Source organism: Tasmannia lanceolata, unplaced genomic scaffold (assembly GCF_043159265.1).
Source record: "Tasmannia lanceolata isolate RefF3 unplaced genomic scaffold, GAP_Taslan_0.1 ptg000119l, whole genome shotgun sequence".
In the NCBI taxonomy this organism is placed as follows: domain Eukaryota; kingdom Viridiplantae; phylum Streptophyta; class Magnoliopsida; order Canellales; family Winteraceae; genus Tasmannia; species Tasmannia lanceolata.
The window spans coordinates 165001-172500 of record NW_027518795.1 but is presented as its reverse complement, the minus strand read 5'-3'; positions in this window follow the sequence as shown (position 1 = coordinate 172500).

Sequence of the window (7500 nt, the reverse complement as noted above, 5' to 3'; positions counted from 1 at the left end):
GCCCAAGTATGCCCCGATAGGCCCGTTACGCCCCGGTATGAACGCGTATGCCCGGATAGACTCGGTATGCCTTGGGATACATGCGTATGCCCCGATAGGCTTGGTACGCCCCGATATGCGCACGTGTGCCCCAGTAGGGCTCGGTATGCCCCGGTATGTACGCGTGTGCCCCGATAGGCCCGGTATGCCCCGATATGCACACGTGTGCCCCAATAGGGGTCGGTATGCCCCGGTAGGTACGCGTGTGCCCCGTAATGCACGTTTCGCAGATCTCCCCGCATGTCCCGCCCCTATATGTAATACTTACTTACTTACTTACTTTCTTTCTTGCTTGCTTGCTTGCTTGCAATGGTTGGGAGTGCCCGGCATGCCCCGCTGCAGAGACCAAGGGCGCAATGACTTGGCACCGCGGATGCCGGGACTCCGGCACTTCCCGTGGCACTGATGGTTGGTTCCAAAGACAAAAGGCCGTGCAAGGCCACCGCACCGCGGATGATTTTGCTCGTGCTGGCGCCGTTGTGTGGCCAAAGAACATGCGCGAATGCTCGTGTCGGAAGGGTTGGTGTCCTGGCCCCGCGGGTGTCACGAATGCTCGGTTGCGAAGACCATGGGACCAGAGCCATGGCACGTCGGATGATGGCTCCAGCTGGCGCCCCGGCACTTTCTGTGGCATTGATGCTCGGTTTCAAAGACAAACGTGCGCAGTGCCAGGGGACCGCGGATGACTGCTCGTGCTGGCCCCGTTGGGCGGCATTGATGGTCGGTTGCAAAGAAAATGCGCGATTGCTCGTGTCGGGGCCCGGCAAGCCAAGGCCAAGCGAGCCATGGCACGTCGGATGATGGCTCCAGCTGGCGCCCCGGCACTTTCTGTGGCATTGATGCTCGGTTTCAAAGACAAACGTGCGCAGGGCCAGGGGACCGCGGATGACTGCTCGTGCTGGCCCCGTTGGGCGGCATTGATGGTCGGTTGCAAAGAAAATGCGCGATTGCTCGTGTCGGGGCCTGGCAAGCCAAGGCCAAGCGAGCCATGGCAACGCGGATGATGGCTCGCTAGTGCTGGCGCCGTGCACAGTGGCCTCGCACACTCGCCCTGCACGCTTCCCTTGCACGCAGCCTTGCACACTAGCCTCGCATGCGAGCCTTGCACCCTAGCCATGCAAACTAGCCTTGCACGGTAGCCATGCACACAAGCCGTGCACATTAGCCATGCGCACAAGCCCCGCACACTAGCCTTGCGCACAACCCTTGCACACAAGCCATGCACTCGAGCAATGCACACAAGCCTTGCACTCAAGCAATGCACACAAGCCCTGGACACTAGCCTTGCACACGGGCCTGGCACACAAGCCTTGGGCACTAGCCTTGCGCACTAGCGTTCCACATGAGCCTTGCACACTAGCCTTGGACACTAGCCTTGCACACAGGCCTTGCACACTAGGCATGCTTGGGCGAGCTGATCCCGCATCAAGTCGACGGGTCTAGGCATTCTTGGGCGCAGATCCCGCATCGTCTCGTCGCGTCTGGGCGCAAACACGTCGCGTCTCGTTGCGTCTTCAGAAGTCGTCGCTAACAGCACCTTTGGTTGCCACTGGTGGTTAGGCTGGTTGGTTGCGCAAACCCTATAGGAGGGTGGCATGCTGGTGGGCGTTTTTGCCCGGATAGGCACTAGAATGTGCAGATTTTGGGCGTTTTTGCCTGGATAGGCTAAGGAATGGGCATGCTTTGGGCGTTTTTGCCCGGATAGGCACCGGAATGCTTGGCCTTGGCTTGTCCTAGCAAGGCATTGCTGGGTTGGGCTCCCTTGGCCTTTTGGGCGCCTTGGACGATGTCTTGCGAAGACCATGGGCACAAGGCCATGGCATATGGTGAGGAAAGGACCACGGTTGCCAAGGTTAGGCACCGGAATGCTTGGCCTTGGCTTGCCAAAGCAGGGCATTGCTGGGTTGGGCTCCCTTGGCCTTCCGGGCGCCTTGGACACTGTCTTGGGAAGACCATGGGCACAAGGCCATGGCATATGGTGGGGAATGGACCACGGTTGCCAAGGCTAGGCATATAGAGAGGAATTGCATTTTTGCCCGGATAGGCACCGGAATGCTTGGCCTTGGCTTGCCATAGCAGGGCATTGCTGGGTTGGGCTCCCTTGGCCTTCCGGGGGCCTTGGACGCTGTCTTGGGAAGACCATGGGCACAAGGCCATGGCATATAGTGAGGAATGGACCACGGTTGGCAAGGCTAGGCATATAGAGAGGAATGGACCACGGTTGCCAAGGTTGCGCAAGTTTTGGGCATTTTTTGCCCGGATATGCCCAAGTATGCCCCGATAGGCCCGTTACGCCCCGGTATGAACGCGTATGCCCGGATAGACTCGGTATGCCTTGGGATACATGCGTATGCCCCGATAGGCTTGGTACGCCCCGATATGCGCACGTGTGCCCCAGTAGGGCTCGGTATGCCCCGGTATGTACGCGTGTGCCCCGATAGGCCCGGTATGCCCCGATATGCACACGTGTGCCCCAATAGGGGTCGGTATGCCCCGGTAGGTACGCGTGTGCCCCGTAATGCACGTTTCGCAGATCTCCCCGCATGTCCCGCCCCTATATGTAATACTTACTTACTTACTTACTTTCTTTCTTGCTTGCTTGCTTGCTTGCAATGGTTGGGAGTGCCCGGCATGCCCCGCTGCAGAGACCAAGGGCGCAATGACTTGGCACCGCGGATGCCGGGACTCCGGCACTTCCCGTGGCACTGATGGTTGGTTCCAAAGACAAAAGGCCGTGCAAGGCCACCGCACCGCGGATGATTTTGCTCGTGCTGGCGCCGTTGTGTGGCCAAAGAACATGCGCGAATGCTCGTGTCGGAAGGGTTGGTGTCCTGGCCCCGCGGGTGTCACGAATGCTCGGTTGCGAAGACCATGGGACCAGAGCCATGGCACGTCGGATGATGGCTCCAGCTGGCGCCCCGGCACTTTCTGTGGCATTGATGCTCGGTTTCAAAGACAAACGTGCGCAGGGCCAGGGGACCGCGGATGACTGCTCGTGCTGGCCCCGTTGGGCAGCATTGATGGTCGGTTGCAAAGAAAATGCGCGATTGCTCGTGTCGGGGCCCGGCAAGCCAAGGCCAAGCGAGCCATGGCACGTCGGATGATGGCTCCAGCTGGCGCCCCGGCACTTTCTGTGGCATTGATGCTCGGTTTCAAAGACAAACGTGCGCAGGGCCAGGGGACCGCGGATGACTGCTCGTGCTGGCCCCGTTGGGCGGCATTGATGGTCGGTTGCAAAGAAAATGCGCGATTGCTCGTGTCGGGGCCTGGCAAGCCAAGGCCAAGCGAGCCATGGCAACGCGGATGATGGCTCGCTAGTGCTGGCGCCGTGCACAGTGGCCTCGCACACTCGCCCTGCACGCTTCCCTTGCACGCAGCCTTGCACACTAGCCTCGCATGCGAGCCTTGCACCCTAGCCATGCAAACTAGCCTTGCACGGTAGCCATGCACACAAGCCGTGCACATTAGCCATGCGCACAAGCCCCGCACACTAGCCTTGCGCACAACCCTTGCGCACAACCCTTGCACACAAGCCATGCACTCGAGCAATGCACACAAGCCTTGCACTCAAGCAATGCACACAAGCCCTGGACACTAGCCTTGCACACGGGCCTGGCACACAAGCCTTGGGCACTAGCCTTGCGCACTAGCGTTCCACATGAGCCTTGCACACTAGCCTTGGACACTAGCCTTGCACACAGGCCTTGCACACTAGGCATGCTTGGGCGAGCTGATCCCGCATCAAGTCGACGGGTCTAGGCATTCTTGGGCGCAGATCCCGCATCGTCTCGTCGCGTCTGGGCGCAAACACGTCGCGTCTCGTTGCGTCTTCAGAAGTCGTCGCTAACAGCACCTTTGGTTGCCACTGGTGGTTAGGCTGGTTGGTTGCGCAAACCCTATAGGAGGGTGGCATGCTGGTGGGCGTTTTTGCCCGGATAGGCACTAGAATGTGCAGATTTTGGGAGTTTTTGCCTGGATAGGCTAAGGAATGGGCATGATTTGGGCGTTTTTGCCCGGATAGGCACCGGAATGCTTGGCCTTGGCTTGTCCTAGCAAGGCATTGCTGGGTTGGGCTCCCTTGGCCTTTTGGGCGCCTTGGACGATGTCTTGCGAAGACCATGGGCACAAGGCCATGGCATATGGTGAGGAAAGGACCACGGTTGCCAAGGTTAGGCACCGGAATGCTTGGCCTTGGCTTGCCAAAGCAGGGCATTGCTGGGTTGGGCTCCCTTGGCCTTCCGGGCGCCTTGGACACTGTCTTGGGAAGACCATGGGCACAAGGCCATGGCATATGGTGGGGAATGGACCACGGTTGCCAAGGCTAGGCATATAGAGAGGAATTGCATTTTTGCCCGGATAGGCACCGGAATGCTTGGCCTTGGCTTGCCATAGCAGGGCATTGCTGGGTTGGGCTCCCTTGGCCTTCCGGGGGCCTTGGACGCTGTCTTGGGAAGACCATGGGCACAAGGCCATGGCATATAGTGAGGAATGGACCACGGTTGGCAAGGCTAGGCATATAGAGAGGAATGGACCACGGTTGCCAAGGTTGCGCAAGTTTTGGGCATTTTTTGCCCGGATATGCCCAAGTATGCCCCGATAGGCCCGTTACGCCCCGGTATGAACGCGTATGCCCGGATAGACTCGGTATGCCTTGGGATACATGCGTATGCCCCGATATGCGCACGTGTGCCCCAGTAGGGCTCGGTATGCCCCGGTATGTACGCGTGTGCCCCGATAGGCCCGGTATGCCCCGATATGCACACGTGTGCCCCAATAGGGGTCGGTATGCCCCGGTAGGTACGCGTGTGCCCCGTAATGCACGTTTCGCAGATCTCCCCGCATGTCCCGCCCCTATATGTAATACTTACTTACTTACTTACTTTCTTTCTTGCTTGCTTGCTTGCTTGCAATGGTTGGGAGTGCCCGGCATGCCCCGCTGCAGAGACCAAGGGCGCAATGACTTGGCACCGCGGATGCCGGGACTCCGGCACTTCCCGTGGCACTGATGGTTGGTTCCAAAGACAAAAGGCCGTGCAAGGCCACCGCACCGCGGATGATTTTGCTCGTGCTGGCGCCGTTGTGTGGCCAAAGAACATGCGCGAATGCTCGTGTCGGAAGGGTTGGTGTCCTGGCCCCGCGGGTGTCACGAATGCTCGGTTGCGAAGACCATGGGACCAGAGCCATGGCACGTCGGATGATGGCTCCAGCTGGCGCCCCGGCACTTTCTGTGGCATTGATGCTCGGTTTCAAAGACAAACGTGCGCAGTGCCAGGGGACCGCGGATGACTGCTCGTGCTGGCCCCGTTGGGCGGCATTGATGGTCGGTTGCAAAGAAAATGCGCGATTGCTCGTGTCGGGGCCCGGCAAGCCAAGGCCAAGCGAGCCATGGCACGTCGGATGATGGCTCCAGCTGGCGCCCCGGCACTTTCTGTGGCATTGATGCTCGGTTTCAAAGACAAACGTGCGCAGGGCCAGGGGACCGCGGATGACTGCTCGTGCTGGCCCCGTTGGGCGGCATTGATGGTCGGTTGCAAAGAAAATGCGCGATTGCTCGTGTCGGGGCCTGGCAAGCCAAGGCCAAGCGAGCCATGGCAACGCGGATGATGGCTCGCTAGTGCTGGCGCCGTGCACAGTGGCCTCGCACACTCGCCCTGCACGCTTCCCTTGCACGCAGCCTTGCTCACAAGCCTTGGGCACTGGGCCAGCACGGTTGCCAAGGCTAGGCATATAGAGAGGAATTGCATTTTTGCCCGGATAGGCACCGGAATGCTTGGCCTTGGCTTGCCATAGCAGGGCATTGCTGGGTTGGGCTCCCTTGGCCTTCCGGGGGCCTTGGACGCTGTCTTGGGAAGACCATGGGCACAAGGCCATGGCATATAGTGAGGAATGGACCACAGTTGGCAAGGCTAGGCATATAGAGAGGAATGGACCACGGTTGCCAAGGTTGCGCAAGTTTTGGGCATTTTTTGCCCGGATATGCCCAAGTATGCCCCGATAGGCCCGTTACGCCCCGGTATGAACGCGTATGCCCGGATAGACTCGGTATGCCTTGGGATACATGCGTATGCCCCGATATGCGCACGTGTGCCCCAGTAGGGCTCGGTATGCCCCGGTATGTACGCGTGTGCCCCGATAGGCCCGGTATGCCCCGATATGCACACGTGTGCCCCAATAGGGGTCGGTATGCCCCGGTAGGTACGCGTGTGCCCCGTAATGCACGTTTCGCAGATCTCCCCGCATGTCCCGCCCCTATATGTAATACTTACTTACTTACTTACTTTCTTTCTTGCTTGCTTGCTTGCTTGCAATGGTTGGGAGTGCCCGGCATGCCCCGCTGCAGAGACCAAGGGCGCAATGACTTGGCACCGCGGATGCCGGGACTCCGGCACTTCCCGTGGCACTGATGGTTGGTTCCAAAGACAAAAGGCCGTGCAAGGCCACCCCACCGCGGATGATTTTGCTCGTGCTGGCGCCGTTGTGTGGCCAAAGAACATGCGCGAATGCTCGTGTCGGAAGGGTTGGTGTCCTGGCCCCGCGGGTGTCACGAATGCTCGGTTGCGAAGACCATGGGACCAGAGCCATGGCACGTCGGATGATGGCTCCAGCTGGCGCCCCGGCACTTTCTGTGGCATTGATGCTCGGTTTCAAAGACAAACGTGCGCAGGGCCAGGGGACCGCGGATGACTGCTCGTGCTGGCCCCGTTGGGCGGCATTGATGGTCGGTTGCAAAGAAAATGCGCGATTGCTCGTGTCGGGGCCTGGCAAGCCAAGGCCAAGCGAGCCATGGCAACGCGGATGATGGCTCCAGCTGGCGCCCCGGCACTTTCTGTGGCATTGATGCTCGGTTTCGAAGACAAACGTGCGCAGGGCCAGGGGACCGCGGAGGACTGCTCGTGCTGGCCCCGTTGGGCGGCATTGATGGTGTGTTGCAGAGAGCATGTGCGATTGCAAGTGTCGGCCGGGTTTGGGTTCCCTTGGGCTTTCGGGTGCCTTGGACGCTGTCTTGCGAAGACCATGGGCACAAGGCCCCGTCCTGGCCCCTTGTTCGATTCGCTCTCGTCTTGCGCTTGCTTCCAAGGTCCTCCATGACCTTCCCCATGGCCTTGCTAGATCCCCCCCATGACGCATGACCTCTGTCCGTTGATTGGTTTTGAGTGCACACCATGCCCGGCTTGGCACCGTGTTGTCGCGTGAGTGGCATTTGGATCGTGCATGCTGGTGGGCTACCTGCCAATGCGCACAAGCCTTGCACACTAGCCTTGCGCACGAGCCTTGCACAAAAGCCTTGGACACAAGCCTTGCGCACAAGCCATGCGCACAAGCCTTGGACGCTAGCCTTGCACACAAGCCATGCATACAAGCCTTGCTCACAAGCCTTGGGCACTGGCCCATCGCAGTAGCCTTGCACACAAGCCTTGCGCACTAGCTTTGGGCACGAGCCTTGCGCACTTGCCTTGGGCA